Source organism: Borostomias antarcticus, assembly GCF_949987555.1.
Source record: "Borostomias antarcticus genome assembly, chromosome: 11".
Lineage (NCBI taxonomy): Eukaryota > Metazoa > Chordata > Actinopteri > Stomiiformes > Stomiidae > Borostomias > Borostomias antarcticus.
This window is the reverse complement of record NC_140244.1, coordinates 23423658-23440763: the sequence shown is the minus strand read 5'-3', so window position 1 is coordinate 23440763 and position 17106 is coordinate 23423658.

Here is a 17106-nt window from a genome sequence, read left to right as displayed (position 1 = left end):
GCTGCAACACATAGGGGATCTGAGGTATTCTGTTTGTTCTGTTTTATTTCTTTTTCATTTAAAAGTGATGGCAGAATGTCTACACCACACACACCCCTCCTCTCTCTCTCTCTCTCTCTCTCTCTTTCTCTCTCTGAGAAGGCTGTAACTCACAGCCTGTCCAGGAATACGATTGCAATACTTCTGTTGCCTGGAAGACCAGAGACATATGGCAGGCAGCAGGGAGAAGGAGACAGGCAGGGAGAAGGAGACAGGCAGGGAGAAGGAGACAGGCAGGGAGAAGGAGACAGGCAGGGAGAAGGAGACAGGCAGCAGGTAGAATGGCAGCACACAAGCTCAGAAACAGGCATGGAGAGATGTAAGTAGTCAGACATGCAGGTAGCTGGGCAACTTTCACCTTTTTGTAGGCCCATTTCATTTTTTTGCAGGTGAAAGTTACAGGAGTGCATAAGGTGTGTGATATGAAATGTAAGGCTGGCCTGAGCAATTCCACTATTCGTCCGGTAAATTGGTATTCAAAGCTCAATTCAGTATTCAGAGGTTTTTTTTGAGGAAAGCGATTTTCTAAGCCTATATTTTGGAGGGCGGGGAGGGGACAATAATTTCTAAAATAGAAATTAAAACCTAATTTAGTTTATAATCCACGTAGCCTTGCCTCAGAGCGGATGAGGAGGATCTCGGCTTCACTATAACATTGAGGAGGACGAGAAGGTATCCCGCTGTAGTCCTAACAGACCTGGACTACGCCAAAAAGCCTGATATCTTAACCATGCGAGGCAAGCACAAGAGCTCCTGACCAGAGTGAGAAAGGAATGTGCCAAGGTGGGTCTTGGACTGAATTCCAAGAAAACTGAGGCCATCATCTATAACACCCCGGGACATCTGCCCCTAATGACAGCTGATGGTATTGCTCTGATGAAGGTTGAGGACTTCAAATACCTGGGCTCTTGGGTCAACTTAACAGAGCAGGACCTCAAAGCGAGGAAGTCGCTCACGTGGAGAGCTCTAAACGGCATGAGCAACGTGTGGAAATCCAACCTCCCACTTCTTCGATGCCACCGCGGAGGCCGTTCTCCTGTATGGCTGTGAGTGCTGGATCCTGAGACACTCCCTCCAGAGGTTTGCTGGATGGATGCTACACCAGAATGTTACGTGCAGCACTGGAAATAAGTCATAACGCGCATGTCAGTATTGAAGATCTGTACGGAGAGAGGCCAAGGGTGAGTGGGAAGATAGCAGCAAGGAGAATGAGGCTGGCTGGGCACTGCTACAGACACTGTGAGCTTCAGGCCAGCAAGCCGTTGTTATGGGAGCCGTCTCCATGGCGCGGACGCAAGTGGAGAAGACATGGACGATGGATGCAGGAGTAGAGACCACCGATGAGATGGCCAGGTGTATGGAGGACCGGGATAACTGGAGACAAAGTTAGGAGGCCTGCCTGGAGACGACCCAATGATGATGAAAGAATATTCAAAGTGTAAAATGGTATTCGGGACAGCCCTAATGAAATTAAAATGTATCATATAAACACAATAATTACTCTTTAGTTATTATCATTGACTGTCTTCCGTCCATTCCAGCTTGTGGAATAACAAAACTTTTTAGTTTCTAGTCACTTCAGTTTAGTTCGCAAGGGGGACAGTCCATTTAAACATCGGCTATGGGGGATAGCAAACATGTTTCTCAGAAGGGTAAAAAATTAACACTCACCAGTCACGAAATGCAGGTAAATGTAGTCTCTGGCAAGTAAATTATGGAGACCATGCGCCACTATGGCCGGTAGAAAAAAAAACTGTAAATTTCCTACATGCGCTGGCGAAAGCTGTACAGTAGGTTTGCCATCACCTCAATGTGCTAGATCTGTTGTGCTGGAAATGGAAAGTGTCTGTTACCGTTACATTAGCTCTCAGCAAAAAAATATAATGTTTTTAGTTTTTTTTGTGGTAAGCCGCCAAAAAGCGGGGATAAGTTGCTTTTTCACCTCTGTAAGAAAAATTATATCATTCGATGTATTTAGCCTATCGAAAAAAATAAACATAAATGTGTGTATACATAAATGAGCCTAGCTAAACATGTCATTACAGGTTATTAACATGTAATCTACAATTCAAAATATTTAATGAATTTATTAGGAGGCACAGCACCCAAGGCTCTACAGTATATCGCCTGTTGCCTCAATGGTGTACAGTGGCACTCAGCATAATGGGGCTGGATCCTGCAATGCAATGAGCCAGAGTAACAGTATAGTTTAGCCTGTAAAACTCCTGAGCCATATTTAAGGGGGTCATGTGGGGATTGTTAAACAGCCAGCATGTCTGAGGGCTTTAAGTCGAGCAAACAATAATTGGTCATTTAGGTTGATTATATAATATGGCCCTTTGTGTCATAGTATTTTTTTTTTTTTTTTTAAGCTATGGGTACAGAGAGGTCTGCCATGGGCAGAAAGAGGTATGTTCCCTCATTACTGGACCCCAAAGCTGATTATGACCTGAGGAATGCTAGTGTGTACTCCCTCTCTGAGGATAAAGGACATGAGGGCGAAGGCTGGAGCTGAGGCAGACTCCACAGGGAGCTCAGCTGGAGCAGAGGCTGGGACAGCAATTAAAGTCCCCCTCCAGCCAGGTGGAAATGGGTGTCTGTCACACGGTATTACCTGGCCAGCTGAATATTTAATTTTAGGGCAGTACTCCCTTTCAACACTAACAGTGGGCGTTAGTTCCTAGAAAGCTAAACAATGGTGGTCTGTGATACCAACGGAGGGAAACAGTGGCGGCGAGAGCTTCTTGTCCAATTTACAGCATTGATGTAGACTCACCTACCCCGTCATCTTATTTGGAAGATGTGGGGAGAGTGTACCATCACATTCAGACTACACAGCCGTATGAGGAGTCTGCGATAGCCTGCAGTGACCACGTTTCGTTACCAGCAAGTTGAGATGGGCTTCTCACCATGGAGAGGTGGTTCAGACCGTCATTAAATGGAGAGGTACAGTGCCTAAGAAAGTGTTGTTTTTTTAACACAAAGTACTCTATAATGTCAAAGTGAAAAAAAATCTACATATGTTTTCCTAAATGAATTACAAATAAAAAATAGAAAATAATTGATCCCATAAGTAGAGCACATTTGGCAGCAATTTAAGACTCAATCAGCTTTGCCCATCTGGATGCAGCAATTGTCAACCATTGTTCTTTGCAAAAATTGCTCTCAAGTTCCATGAAGTTGGATGAGTGCTGTTAGTGGTGAACAGAATTTTAAGTCTTGCCACAGATTCTACTGTACACTGAATTGAGGTAGGGCTGCATGATATATGGGTACCAATGGTGTCCTGTGGTGCCACAACGTCACAATGCCTACTATACCACATGCTTTATACAACGCTACTACAGCAGAATACGCTACTACCATGGAACACAGTACCAGTGGGGTTGTAAATGCCTATTGGGCCTTTTCTCATCGGTCTAGTGGTCAATAAAATTGACCAAATGTCAAGAGGTTGACATTTGATTCTTCTCAACCTACATAATCTAGCCGCTTTGAGCAGTTTGGAGACGGCTAGTGTTGTTATATGCAAAGCTTATGGTCAGACTCAAGATATCTTCTTGTCTATTCTTGCTGTGTATATGTAACAGTAGTACTCTGGTCTGCGTTGTGTTCTTTCAGTTCGACCCATGTTGAGGGCTTGCCCAGGGCGGGATTTGAATCCACACTCGAACGAGGCGGACACGCTGACAGTTGCACCATGGACGTCGTTCTTGGAGGGACTGTCAGCACTCCTTTGAGGAGTGAGTTTTATCAGCTACTCACTACCACTACCTCAGACTCACTCCACGAGGGTTCATGAGGACTCACGATTCACTCGGCTACATACTGTATATACCTGACTTGGGTTCTCTTCATGCAGCTTTCAGGTTTCGGGTTTCCGGTCTAAACAACCAGTAGCGCTCACTTATTCTCAGGCATGCAAAAATGCAAATGAGGAGCTGACCCCGTGCTTCTGACTCGGACAGACTTTTGGTCAGGGGCACTCGGCCTGACTGTCGGGTCGGTTTGACCTTTAGAGGCTGAGCCTGATGATGTTGAGGCTGGGGCTGAGGCTGTGGTAGGGGCAGAGGCTGGGGCTAAAGCCAAAGGCTGAGGATCAGGGTTAATGCCAGGACTTGTTTTGGGACATCGCTGATTACATCCGTTGACAGAGTAAAATATTTTTTCTTGATAATAAATCATGTTAAGCTATAAATGCCATTTTCCTTTAGACATTGCTAGCTATATTTAGAGAAGATGATTTGTGGTTGATTGAATCTGATTGCAATGGACTTGCTTCGTGTAACTGTCAAGTTGCGAAGAATGTTGTAATTTCCAACTTGCAACTGCAACTAAAGTTGCGTGAAAGTTGCTTTGTGTAACCCCAGGCTAAGACTCAGAGGCTGGGGCTGGTGTTGTTGAGGTTGGGGCTGGTGTTGTTAAGGTTGGGGCTGGAGTTGTTGAGGCTGGTGTTGTTGAGGTTGGGGCTGGAGTTGTTGGGGCTGGTGTTGTTGAGGTTGGGGCTGGAGTTGTTGGGGCTGGTGTTGTTGAGGTTGGGGCTGGAGTTGTTGAGGCTGGTGTTGTTGAGGTTGGGGCTGGAGTTGTTGGGGCTGGTGTTGTTGAGGTTGGGGCTGGAGTTGTTGAGGCTGGTGTTGTTGAGGCTGGGGCTGGTGTTGTTGAGGTTGGGGCTGGAGTTGTTGGGGCTAGTGTTGTTGAGGTTGGGGCTGGAGTTGTTGAGGCTGGTGTTGTTGAGGTTGGGGCTGGTGTTGGTGAGGTTGGGGCTGGAGTTGTTGAGGCTGGTGTTGTTGAGGTTAGGGCTGGAGTTGTTGAGGCTGGTGTTGTTGAGGTTGGGGCTGGAGTTGTTGGGGCTGGTGTTGTTGAGGTTGGGGCTGGTGTTGTTGAGGTTGGGGCTGGTGTTGTTGAGCTTGGGGCTGGAGTTGTTGAGGCTGGTGTTGTTGAGGTTGGGGCTGGAGTTGTTGAGGCTAGTGTTGTTGAGGTTGGGGCTGGAGTTGTTGAGGCTGGTGTTGTTGAGGTTGGGGCTGGAGTTGTTAAGGCTGGTGTTGTTGAGGTTGGGGCTGGAGTTGTTGAGGCTGGTGTTGTTGAGGTTGGGGCTGGTGTTGTTGAGGCTGGTGTTGTTGAGGTTGGGGCTGGTGTTGTTGAGGCTGGTGTTGTTGAGGCTGGTGTTGTTGAGGCTGGTGTTGTTGAGGTTGGGGCTGGTGTTGTTGAGGCTGGTGTTGTTGAGGTTGGGGCTGGTGTTGTTGAGGTTGGGGCTGGTGTTGTTGAGGCTGGTGTTGTTGAGGTTGGGGCTGGTGTTGTTGAGGCTGGTGTTGTTGAGGTTGGGGCTGGTGTTGTTGAGGTTGGGGCTGGTGTTGTTGAGGTTGGGGCTGGTGTTGTTGAGGCTGGTGTTGTTGAGGTTGGGGCTGGTGTTGTTGAGGTTGAGGCTGGTGTTGTTGAGGTTGGGGCTGGTGTTGTTGGGGCTGGTGTTGTTGAGGTTGGGGCTGGAGTTGTTGGGGCTGGTGTTGTTGAGGTTGGGGCTGGAGTTGTTGGGGCTGGTGTTGTTGAGGTTGGGGCAGCACCAGCAGAACTGAGAAATGTTTTCAGGAGTGGCTTAATTACAGGGCCTGCGAACAGGTGGGGATTAAAGCCTTGCTATTCCCTCTGTCCTCTCCACGCTCCACTCTGCGACACAGAGGCCCACCTCTGCAGGCACCTTCATTTGCCCAGTGCTTAGGCAGACCTCCAAGAGCCTGGCTGCCTGGATGGATAAAGAGCATTCCAGTTAGCGCTTCCCTTTCTCTAATGGCATAAAAAGGGCACGCGCTGGAGTGCGGACGACCAGCGCACCTGCCTGTTCCGCTTCAAAAAGCACAGAGTGGAGACAGAAGCGCATTTCAGTTCAGCTATGCACTTCTACAGCGGTAAATATTTAATCACCGCTGCAGCTGCTCTCGTCCCATCCACTCTCCATGCCAGGTCACTGAGTGCTTTCCACAGAAGAAGTGAGCAATGGAAAAAAGCGCCTTTGCATTATGGTGCTGAAATCCTGATCTAAACTGATGTAAACCCAGAGCATATGCTTGCAGTGGAAAGTATTGTTTTGCAGTGTGGTGTTGACGACCGATTCACATCAGTTATACATTGTTACAGTTTATTCTACTTCATTTGTAAATGCTTGATTCTGATTGGCTGGGAGGGCTACATTATTTCTGTATATCCCGCCCGATGTTTAAGCACAGCTGTAAAAAAGCTGTAATCAAGAGATCAGACGCAGCATTGCGGTTGCTATAGAAACCACTGTAACCACTGTAGGACACCGCTGTAACCATCAGGCTGCAGAAACGGTTGACCCTCGTTGTTATTATTATCGCTATTCATAGCCTAATAAGCCATAAAGCCTCGCAAGTCACGCAATGCATTGAATGGCTGCTTGGGGTTACGAGGGGCAAAGATGAGCCTAAAGGCGAGGGATGAAAAACTGACTATTGATTTGACGTTAAAATAAAACATCCAAAGAGATGTAGGCTAATTCAGACAGGCAGTATATGCGTTGCTATGTTCATTGATTGAGGTGCGCCATAGCAACGCAATTCACCGCAACTCAACTTCTTGCCTACACTTTTTAAAGCAAATATATTTGAGCAATACTTTTATTTTGTTTTAATAATTATGTTTTGTTATGTTTTCAGTTAAAAAGAAGTTGAATAAGCGGAATATTTACCTCGGGGCCGGGCAATATACTGTTTCAATGCCACTCGCAGGGGGTTACACCCTCACTACTGAAAGTGAAACCTAAACTTGGGCAAACTGACACAGTCACAAGCCATGATAAAATAAACCTACACATGATTAAATCATGAACAAATACTCAGCTTGCGAGCTAAACAATCTACAGGAGGCAAGTTGGACAACAAGGGACTGTCTGGCGCATTGCTCAGCTCGTCACCGGTAGATATACGGTGCACTATGCAATGTTTCCACCTAGCGGTTGAAAACAAATACTATTCAGTATTTTTTCGTTCACATCGGAGTATTCGAAACCTGTAAAATGGTGTTCGGGACAGCCCTATTATGATCACACACCACCCACCTCCACCGACCCCCAACCATCACACACCACCCACCCCCATATCATCACACACCACCCACCCCCACCATCACACACCACCCACCCCCATCATCACACACCACCCACTCACTACCATCACACACCACCTACCCACTACCATCATACACCACCCACCCCCACCATCACACACCACCCACCCCCACCATCACACACCACCCACCCACTACCATCACACACCACCCACTCACTACCATCACACACCACCCACCCCCACCATCACACACCACCCACTCACTACCATCACACACCACCCACCCACTACCATCACACACACCACCCACCCCCACCATCACACACCACCCACTCACTACCATCACACACACCACCCACCCACTACCATCACACACCACCCACCACCCCCCTACCATCACCCCCCCCCCCCCCCTTCCCCCATCACACACCACCCACCAAGTCAGCTGATGCTTCACACCCCCAGCTTACCACATAGGTCATGGATGATGTCCAGAGAGGAGGACCATGAGTATCTCTCTGCCCCCAACTGTGTCAGGGACGATGGGAGGGTCTCCAGCTCATAAGCACCTCGCTTCTTCCAGTACAGGAACATCTTGACCAACACTTATATCTCAACACCACAGTGGTAGAAAACACCTCAATTTCACCTCACTAAATCTTTCAATCCTGTCCAAAACAATAAGATCAACATCCATTGCCACACTGCACCACAACCTTGTGAACTGATCGACCTGTAACTGACAAAGGTCTTCCATCTGAGCACCTACCTGCCTTCATCAAACCCATCTCATCATCCATCTCGACAACTTTACAGTACAATTCTACTCTGCAAATAACTAAAACCTAGCCAGTCCTACCATTAAAGACTTGCTTTGAATCTCTTCTCAAAGCCTGTGCTCCCTGCAAAGAAAGAAGGTCTTCTCAAACTGGGTTTTAATTACCCTTGTAGGCCACCACGTTTTTGGTCTTAAACAGTAACATATGAAATGGTTCATATAGAACAACAATGTTAATAATTTGTATAAAAATGAATGTCACCAACAATCTAACAGGAAGTCTGGTCCATCACCCAGCCACTGCTGCTGCCTCAACAATCCCGAGCAGATTGATACACCACCTCTCATAAACCAATCCATCTGACTCAAGACATTTATCAATAGTCCTGAAAATGTTTCTCTGCCTCTGTCCTCTTGGGTTCAGGTTTTAGCCTAAGCATCTAAACAAAGACAATAAGTTGCCCTCTTCTAAACCATGGATAATCCTGACTAACTTTGTAGACTTCAAAACATCCCCTTGACTTCAACAGGTTCCGCTCCAAGAATCTATATTTGATCTCCTTAAGGCCTGAAGCCCTTAATCTCCACCAGCGAGGCAAACATTCATGTCCCATCTCCCTCGGAGAGCTTTGGCTTTATCCATGGTAAACTTTTTCCAACTCTCTGAAACTTCTGTGCGACAAGCTTTTCGGTGTCATACCCAGTGTGATCTCTGGACGATAGGGGGGCATTTGACCCACTCCATCAGACAAGTGTTGTATTCATACAGATGTGAGGTGCATGCTGGGAATGGCAGCCTGAGCCAATGGTTTTCAAACTGGGTGATACAAAGATCCCTTTTAAACTGCCTCCTACACGGAAAGTGGACTTTCTTTATGTTTTGCGCACACTGTAAAAGCCAGACATTTTTCTGCATGAATTAGGCTAGAGCTTTGCTCTTTATGGCCCCGGAAAGATTATTTAATTTCTATGAATGCAAAAATATTTCTGCGGAGGTACAATACAGGCATTGGGAAATGTGCTTCGGAGAGATAAGGAAGGCACAGTGACCAACAAAAGAAACCCCATTTGCAGTCTGCAGAGACAAAAGGCTTCCTTTAACACTGTGAAAACTGGGGAAGGGGTTAAAACCACAGCAGTCACATATCAGTCTCAGCATAACATTTTCCCTGATGTTGCTGAAAAGTCGTTGCACCACTGTTATTATACATCTAAAATGGGAGGAGTACGGTGAGAACACACTAGCCGGGGGAAGGGAGGGACGTCGACACACAACGACCCAAATGTCCAATTTTGGGATAAGAAATTAGAGGGTAGGATGGGCTGTGTAGCTGCTCAGTTCTGGGTTTGCAGACATATGGTAATAATCTGGAACAGATTCGAGCATGCTGCTTCCTTTTTAATGAAGAGACCATTCGTGCAGCATGAGAACTAAGGCTTGCAACACGAGGGCCAATTTCCACCTACTGTAGAGACAAAGAGGGACCCAGAGCAGGCAATAAAATGACGCTCCCTTTCATCATGTCTCAATCGGATCAGTCTATCTGGAGAAGGTTTCGAGTTTGAACGCTATAAAAGGAACTTTTATTGTTCTGTCTGACATCCAGCCAAAAGAATTGGCACAATACTGTTGCCAATATTCTAAACTGTAAAGGTTTAGAGTAGTATTCTAACATGCATCATACCCACTGACTTCATTAAGGCAAAGAAAATCACTGACGACAGTCAGTCAGATTGCTTCAGTGTACTGTATGGGCTCGACAGTAGAATGACAGCTACGAGTATTAATACAGTGTTTGATTGAGTGTGGCTACGAGGCTGTGACTGAGTGACTGTGAGCTCAAATGTGCCAGAGACAGAGAGTGTGAGAGCGAGTGTTGACAGAGGGAGTGCAGTCGAAAGGCTTGCGCCTGCCCATGTGGAGGAGGTTTGGGGTTATATTTAGCAAGGTGGCCCTTCGCACAGGCTAGAGGTTAACCCTTTACCACCAGGCCAACAAGAGGAGACCTTCCCTTCACAACACAAGAGAACTGCTGTACAAAAAGAAAAGCTACAATCATACTACAATAGTACAGCTAGTGAAATGGGGATAAATGCATAGCCCTGCGTGTCCATTTTCTCAGATGGAAACTGGTGTCAAGGTAGTAGAGGGTAGTGTGTAGGGCTGTATATCATCTTGGATTTCGCGATACGATACGCATCACGATACACAGGTCACGATTCGATACGTATCACGATACAGAGGTCACGATACAATACGATACGATACGATACGTATTGCGATACACACATCATTTACTGAAAGATTTTAAGTGTTCAAGACTGAAAACTGAATGGCTCAAATGCACTATATAGATAACTCAAACTCAATGACTGGACAGAGAGCTAGCTAATAAATATTTTACATTTGATATCCATGCTTTTTAAACTGTCAACATTGTAGTATTTATGGTTTTTCAAAATTATTTATATGTATGCTTTTTTAACTTAATATTGTAGAATATGCTTTTTAAACTGGATTTAAAAATTTAAAAAAAAAAAAAGAAAAAAAAAAAAAACAAAAAAAAAAATTACAGCGCCCGGCTGTATCGATACTCCGGGCTGAAAGATCGATACAGTATCGCGAGACTACGTACCGCGATGCATCGTTGTATCGATACAATCCTACAGCCCTAGTAGTGTGTAGGGATTAGTTTGGAGATTAGGGGTAGTGATGCACATGAACACATCACTCCCTGGCCTCTGTTGTCCTTCTACATCAGTGAGCATGTGCTGTGCTGTTCAAAGACAATGCCACAGGCAACAGGCAGTGGCACAGGCTGGCAGGCCACTCCTCCCAACTCAGAAGACCCTCACATTACATTAGTCATTTAGCTGACACTTTTATCCAAAGCGATTTACAATAATTGCATTTAACCTAGGAGGTCAGTGTACTACTACTTGACAGAATTCACAAGTGCATCTCCTTACTAAACAAGTGACTAAGAGCATAATCTACTGCTGAAGGCAAAGTGAAGAACTAAAATACAATAGGTGCTTAAAAGGGAGGATCTGGTAGTACTTCTTGAAGAGGTGAGTTTTGAGCCTGTGGCGAAAGATGGGCAGCGCCTCTGCTGTCCTGATGTCTGGGCAGTTCCTTCCACCACTGCGGGGCCAGGACAGAGAAAAGCTGTGACCGTGTCGATCAACCGCAGGGGCCTCGGAGTAACGGGGCAGCCAGTTGCCCCGAGGTAGCAGAGCGTAGCAGACGGGAGGGGGTATAGGGTTTGACCATGGCCTGGAGGTAGGAAGGAGCTGTTCCTTTCATTGCCCTGTAGGCGAGTACCAGAGTTTTAAACTGGACACGAGCTGCTGCTGGGAGCCAGTGTAGAGAACAGAGAAGGGAAGTTGTGTGGGAGAACTTGGGGTGGTTGAACACCAGGCGAGACCCTACAGAACCTTAGCTACTCATGAAGAGGAGGCCCTCACCCTACCTACAGAACCTGAAAAAACAGTGTGTGTGTGTGTGTGTGTGTGTGTGTGTGTGTGTGTGTGTGTGTTCATCACCGTCATCAGAAGATAAAATCTGAGATGCAACTTAACAGTTCATCTTCAAACCGCCACTTAAGAGGGACAAACAACTGTTATGGCTTTCTTCAGCTTGTTATAAAGCATCTGTTAATTGAAATGGCATGCTTGAAATTACAGAGGGTTTGCCCCCAGAACCCCCGATAACAGAGTCAGTAACATATCAAAACAATCATTCTCGGAAAACACAGTTATTGTCATAAAGGAGGATTATAGTGTTCATAAACTGTCATTTAGGCAAGGTGGGGGTTGTGTCGAGGGACACTCTCAAAGAGAAACATTATCTCCACTATTCCCGAACCTAAAGAAATTGTGTGTGTATGACCTTAGCATAGCCCCACTAATCATCCATTCAGAAGGCTTGAGAGCAGCATGGCACAAGTACTATTCAACAGGGTGTGGTTTTCTGTAAAGTACACAGAGGATGATGATGGTTTAGAATAGTCACCTTCAATTTAAAGCATGGTTGCTCAAAAGTAACTTCGTTTAACCGTAATCAAACCAAAGTGTGTGAATGTTCAACTAACCACAAGAACGAGTCAGAGCACTTTTCCGTTGGACAATTCCAGACTTTAGTAAGATAGAGTGGTGCTCAACCGTGTTCTCTGCATAGAGCCCAATTGCCCAGTCTTTGTCAAATACCGTATCACAGTAGACTGCAAAGGGCCAAGTATCCCCCTCAGTTTAAGAGCCGTGTATCATCTGTAATTTGAACCCAAGATCCCCTAATTACAAGTCCGTTGCTGTGAAGCAAAGCAACACTAAAATGAGGCTAATAGCTCTTCATGCAGAAAGAGTGTGAGACCTGATGGTAGGACACCAGAACAGTATCCGTTCCTGCCCACATGTCCTGTGAGATTATGGAAGGGGGTAGAAAAGACCTCCAGCTGTGAGAGCATGTTTATCTGTGGCCCAAGACCCAGTTGGCTCATTCCACCTCAATTCAAGCAGTGGAAAGCTAACTCGCCATCCATCTCAGATCTTTCTAATACTGTTTCTATAGTGAAATATGGAGAATATAGGTATTCCTGCAACGTGCATTTTTAGGAATATAATAAGTATAGAATTAACCAGGAAGGACGTGCAAGTAAAGCACCTTACTGTACTGTATGTCCCATTTATACTAACGACAGCTCGCTAGAGTGCAGGACTTGTTAGCAATACCTTAAAAGTGGAAATCTGCGGTCAGTGACCAATCAGAGGCCAAATCAGCCTCATCTTTGCAGTCCACTATTTGTGCGGGCCAGTCAGCATCCGGTTGACAATCCAACCAGATTCATTGGTATCAACAAATATCATAACTTGAAGTTCTTGCCGTAGCTTCTGAGAAGCTCAGAATAGGTGACTATAGGCTACACATCACTATGACGATTGCTCCTCCTACCTAGGGCTGCACGATTATGAAAAAAGATAATAATTGCGATTATTTGCTTCAAAATGGTAATTGCGATTAATAATTGTGATTAATATTCAATATAATATTAATATATAATAACCAAAATGCTCCCAAATCACAGACGTTGATCCCTTTCTTGCTAATAACTCACTGACCTCGTTTTCGCTCATTTCTTCACTACTCACGGCTGCGGGTACGCTTGTCTTGACCTACTGCTATCTGTCTTCTCAGTGAAATTGCTGTGCAAAGCGCATTCAGCGGGAACGCATGTGATTGGTCAGACAGCATAAGGGCCTGTGATTCGTCCGTGTAGTCCTAGCACACTCAATTCAAAGCAAAATATTAATCACATTAATTGCGGCCTTTTGCAATTAGTTAATCGCAGAGGTCATAATCGCAATTTCGATTAATTCACGATTAATTGTGCAGCCCTACTCCTACCTCACTGATTTGCTTTGCGTGTCTGTTGTGTACAGAGAAGCAAAACGGGCCAGTACAGTACGGGTAAGATACACATGCTTGTTGTCCTGTACTGTAGGATGCTGGCCAATGGACAAACAGCAAAGGTCTGCAGGGATACATCCAACCCACTATAGTGGGGTTCCAGCCACTCCCTTCTGGTCGGAGGTAAACAGACCCCAAAATCAGAACCAACCGGGCAAAAAACGAATGCCAATAACTCAATTAAACAAGATGTGGTGACTATGAGGATTCTGGAGATACATAGACTAGGCACTAGGGGATGAGAAATACATGGATTAGGGGAAGTTAACTACAGGATACTATTGGCATGCACTTTGCCTGAACTGAACAGTGATGATATTTGGCTGCTATCGATGCTTTTGGACTATTGTTTTTGTTTGTGCTCTTATGTGTCTATACAGTATGTGTGTATTAATGTGTGCTGTACAACAAATTGGCTCTTTGAGGTATTAATGTTTTCTAAGTCTAAGGTCAACAGAAATGGAAGGAATTGAAGGTGAAGATGCCCATTTACAAGACTTTACAATTAATTTCATAATAACAAAGTTTGTTAATAACAAAGTTGTAGTCTGTTATGATGTAATTATCATTGTTCTTAAGGGGGGCGTCTTACCCCACTCTCCCTTATTTATGCTGCTCAATTTAGGCCCCACAGACTCTAATTCAGCAGCCTGTAGGCCCCATCACGTGTGGACTGAGGTCACACTGTTCCAAAAGGACTGCACATTCCAGGGGGGAAAGTGTGAATAAGAATATCCTTCTAAAAATGAAAGTGCCGTGAGCAGAAGTTTGAGAATCTGAAGAGGTTTAGCAGACTTGTGTCCTTTAATGGACCATTACATCTGGGCCTACCTATGATGAATATATCACTTGTGTACTGGAGAAAGGCAGGTCAAGGGAATAGCTTTGAAAATGCAATCACTAATGTTGAAGAGATTTACAAGCCTGTGAATCAGAGTCCTCCCATCTCCAGACTGATAGTCTGGGTGCTCTAGTTCATAATGTCCTTCTCCTCCTCCTCCCTATAGATAGCCTACTTCAGTCTCCTCCAACTGGTTTGATTCTGCCCCCAGTCACTTAATGCCCAACCAATTCATTGTATTTGTATCTTATGACAATGCACATCCTTGAACCTTGCTAAGGACAGTCATCATTTTAGGGCGCATGCAGAAAGATCTGTCGGTCATGTGACCACTGAAAACATGAGCCTGCGTGGTGTCTGTGGTCAAAGTATGGCTCTCTTATTTACATTTACACACCTATCCTGACCAAAGCTTTCCAATATCGATCTTCTGTTTGGATCTAATTCAACTAAACTCGTTTTAGGTCCTACCTCTACAAAACGGATTAGTCTACTTGTTATGATGCATCTACCTAGCCTACTAATAGAAATGATCCACGGCTTGTGCCTTTGTGAAAAGGCCATGAAAAATTTAAAAACTATTATTCTACTAAATTCACCAATTGTATAAGAAATCACAGAAAGATACAAAGATGGAGGATGTGTATCAGTTGGGCTACTTACTTAGACGTAACCGGAGACCAAGCCAGCTCCTCGGTGGGGACTTGTGTAGAACTGAATTCATGCTCCACTTGTTTGGAACCATAGATGCATGAAATTCGTCCTTATCGACGAAACCCTTCAACTCACAGCACAGGTAATTTGCCGGCGGAGAAAACGTTTTGTCGTGATATCGTTTCTATGCCATGTTCATATCCGTCCGGTGCTGCTTTGTTGGTAATCTCCCCATCTATTTCGCTCTCACAACATTAACGTTAGTTGAAATCCCGTGCTCGGTGGCGATGACAATGTTGAAAGCAGAAACAAGGACAATGCACTAAAAGTAGCCTAAAGTGACTTGTTGACAACTTCTCAGGTGATAGACGCTTGAAATTAATTTTGGACAATGGTTAAAATAGACTATCCTTTAACCTGTTGCTGCACAAATGCCATTCTCCACGACGTGCTGATCCGAAATATTAGTCTTGCTGCCACTGTAGCCTACATGCCCTTTCCCATCGCCATCGTTGAAGTCTCCGTTGAAACTACGGCTGTGTGATAGAAGTTAGTACAGTTATTCCCCGCCCTGTCCTGTCGTCTGTCTCGCAAATTTTCAGTCATCGGGCTCCTTTTCCATTCATTGAACAACCTGGACCTGCAGAGGATCTTTGTTTCACTTAAAACTTAACACTGTTATGCAGCTAGGGGCGCCAAAGAGCATCAATGTGTGTGGGGGTGTGCGTGTGTGTTATTATGATTAATCCCCATGGGGTAACTGCACTGTTACAGCAACAACATTCAAAGACTACAGTACAAAAATAGCAATAGATGCTAAATATTCCTAATATACATAAATGCTAATAAACATAGTTCAAGCATGCAACAGAAAGTGAAGTGTATAAAGTGAGGGATAGATTCCTTGGGATGCCTAAAGCTAGAAGTGGGGCCCTCAAGTGTGCTGGCCAACAGTGCCTGTTGTAGATCGTTAGTTAGATAGATAGTTCTTCACATGGCAAGGACTTGATTTGATTTATTCACACACACATGGAAGTAACAGTCACAAGACGCACAGCAGAAAAGTGGGGATAGAACATGTGAACAGGTCCCCCAAAGAAGCTACTCAAAAATGCAGGTGAACGTATGAGGATAGTATGTGAACATACAAACAAACATATTTATCACAGACTGAACACACATCACATGATGGGATGCGGCAAAGCTGAAACACACACAAACACACGCACGCACACACACGTAATGTTGACAGGAGTGTCCACCAAAGAAACTTATATCCTGCTCTTAACCCATCCCGACATCCTTCCTCCAAGGGCAGCCAGGAGCTGACAGTAGGCAGCGTGCATGGGATGCGTCAGGGGGCCGACCAAGTGCTCCTGTCCGTCTTCATCAGATCTGTTTTTCTGCATGTTTTTTGTAGTGGGTTCTTTTGGGAGGAAAGCAAACTCCTCACAGAAAGGCCCAGAAGACCTTCTTGCTGTGAGGCACCAGTACTAGGTACTGCGCCACCGTGCCACATGTGAGCGATTTTGGGGTTCAGTACCTTGGTCAAGGACACTTCGGCACATTGGGATCGAACCGAGAACCTTGGCCTCCCTAGCCAGCTGCTCTACCTCCCAAGCTATGTGCCGCCCCCATCCAAAGAGAGGATTGGGGGTTGTGCCTGCAGATTTACACAGATGCCTCCAAGGACCCAGAGAGTGGGAAGGTGTGGACGTAGTATTCCCTGCCTTAGTATCCACCAGGGAAGATAACTATTTGATGGTTTCAGTGTTCACACCCAAGCTCAGTACAATTTTATGGGCATTGTGGTGGATTGAGCAAGTGAAACCAGAGCAGATGATATGCTCAGACTCTGTTGTACCATTATAATGAGTGAGTGGGAATCTAAGGCTAGGCCTGACCTACAGTCCTAGTAGACATACAGTTTAATTTAGGATTGAGAAGGTGGGATGTACTGTGGCGCTCTTCTGGGTTCCTGCTCCTATGGTTGTACAGGGGAATGATGGCTTTGACCAGGAAGGATGTAGATGGTGCATTTTTGCAGGCTACCCAGATAGCAAGCGGATCTGGGCCATATATGGGCCGGAACTAAGCCACAAGGGCCAGATCTGGCCTGTATACGGGCCAGATCCGCTTCCTATCTGTGTAGAATACTGCAGCATTCATGTCCTACAGGACCTGTACACTTCCAGGGCCCTTAAACAGGCCAGAAAGATTGTAGCCAACCCCTCCCATCCCGGTCACG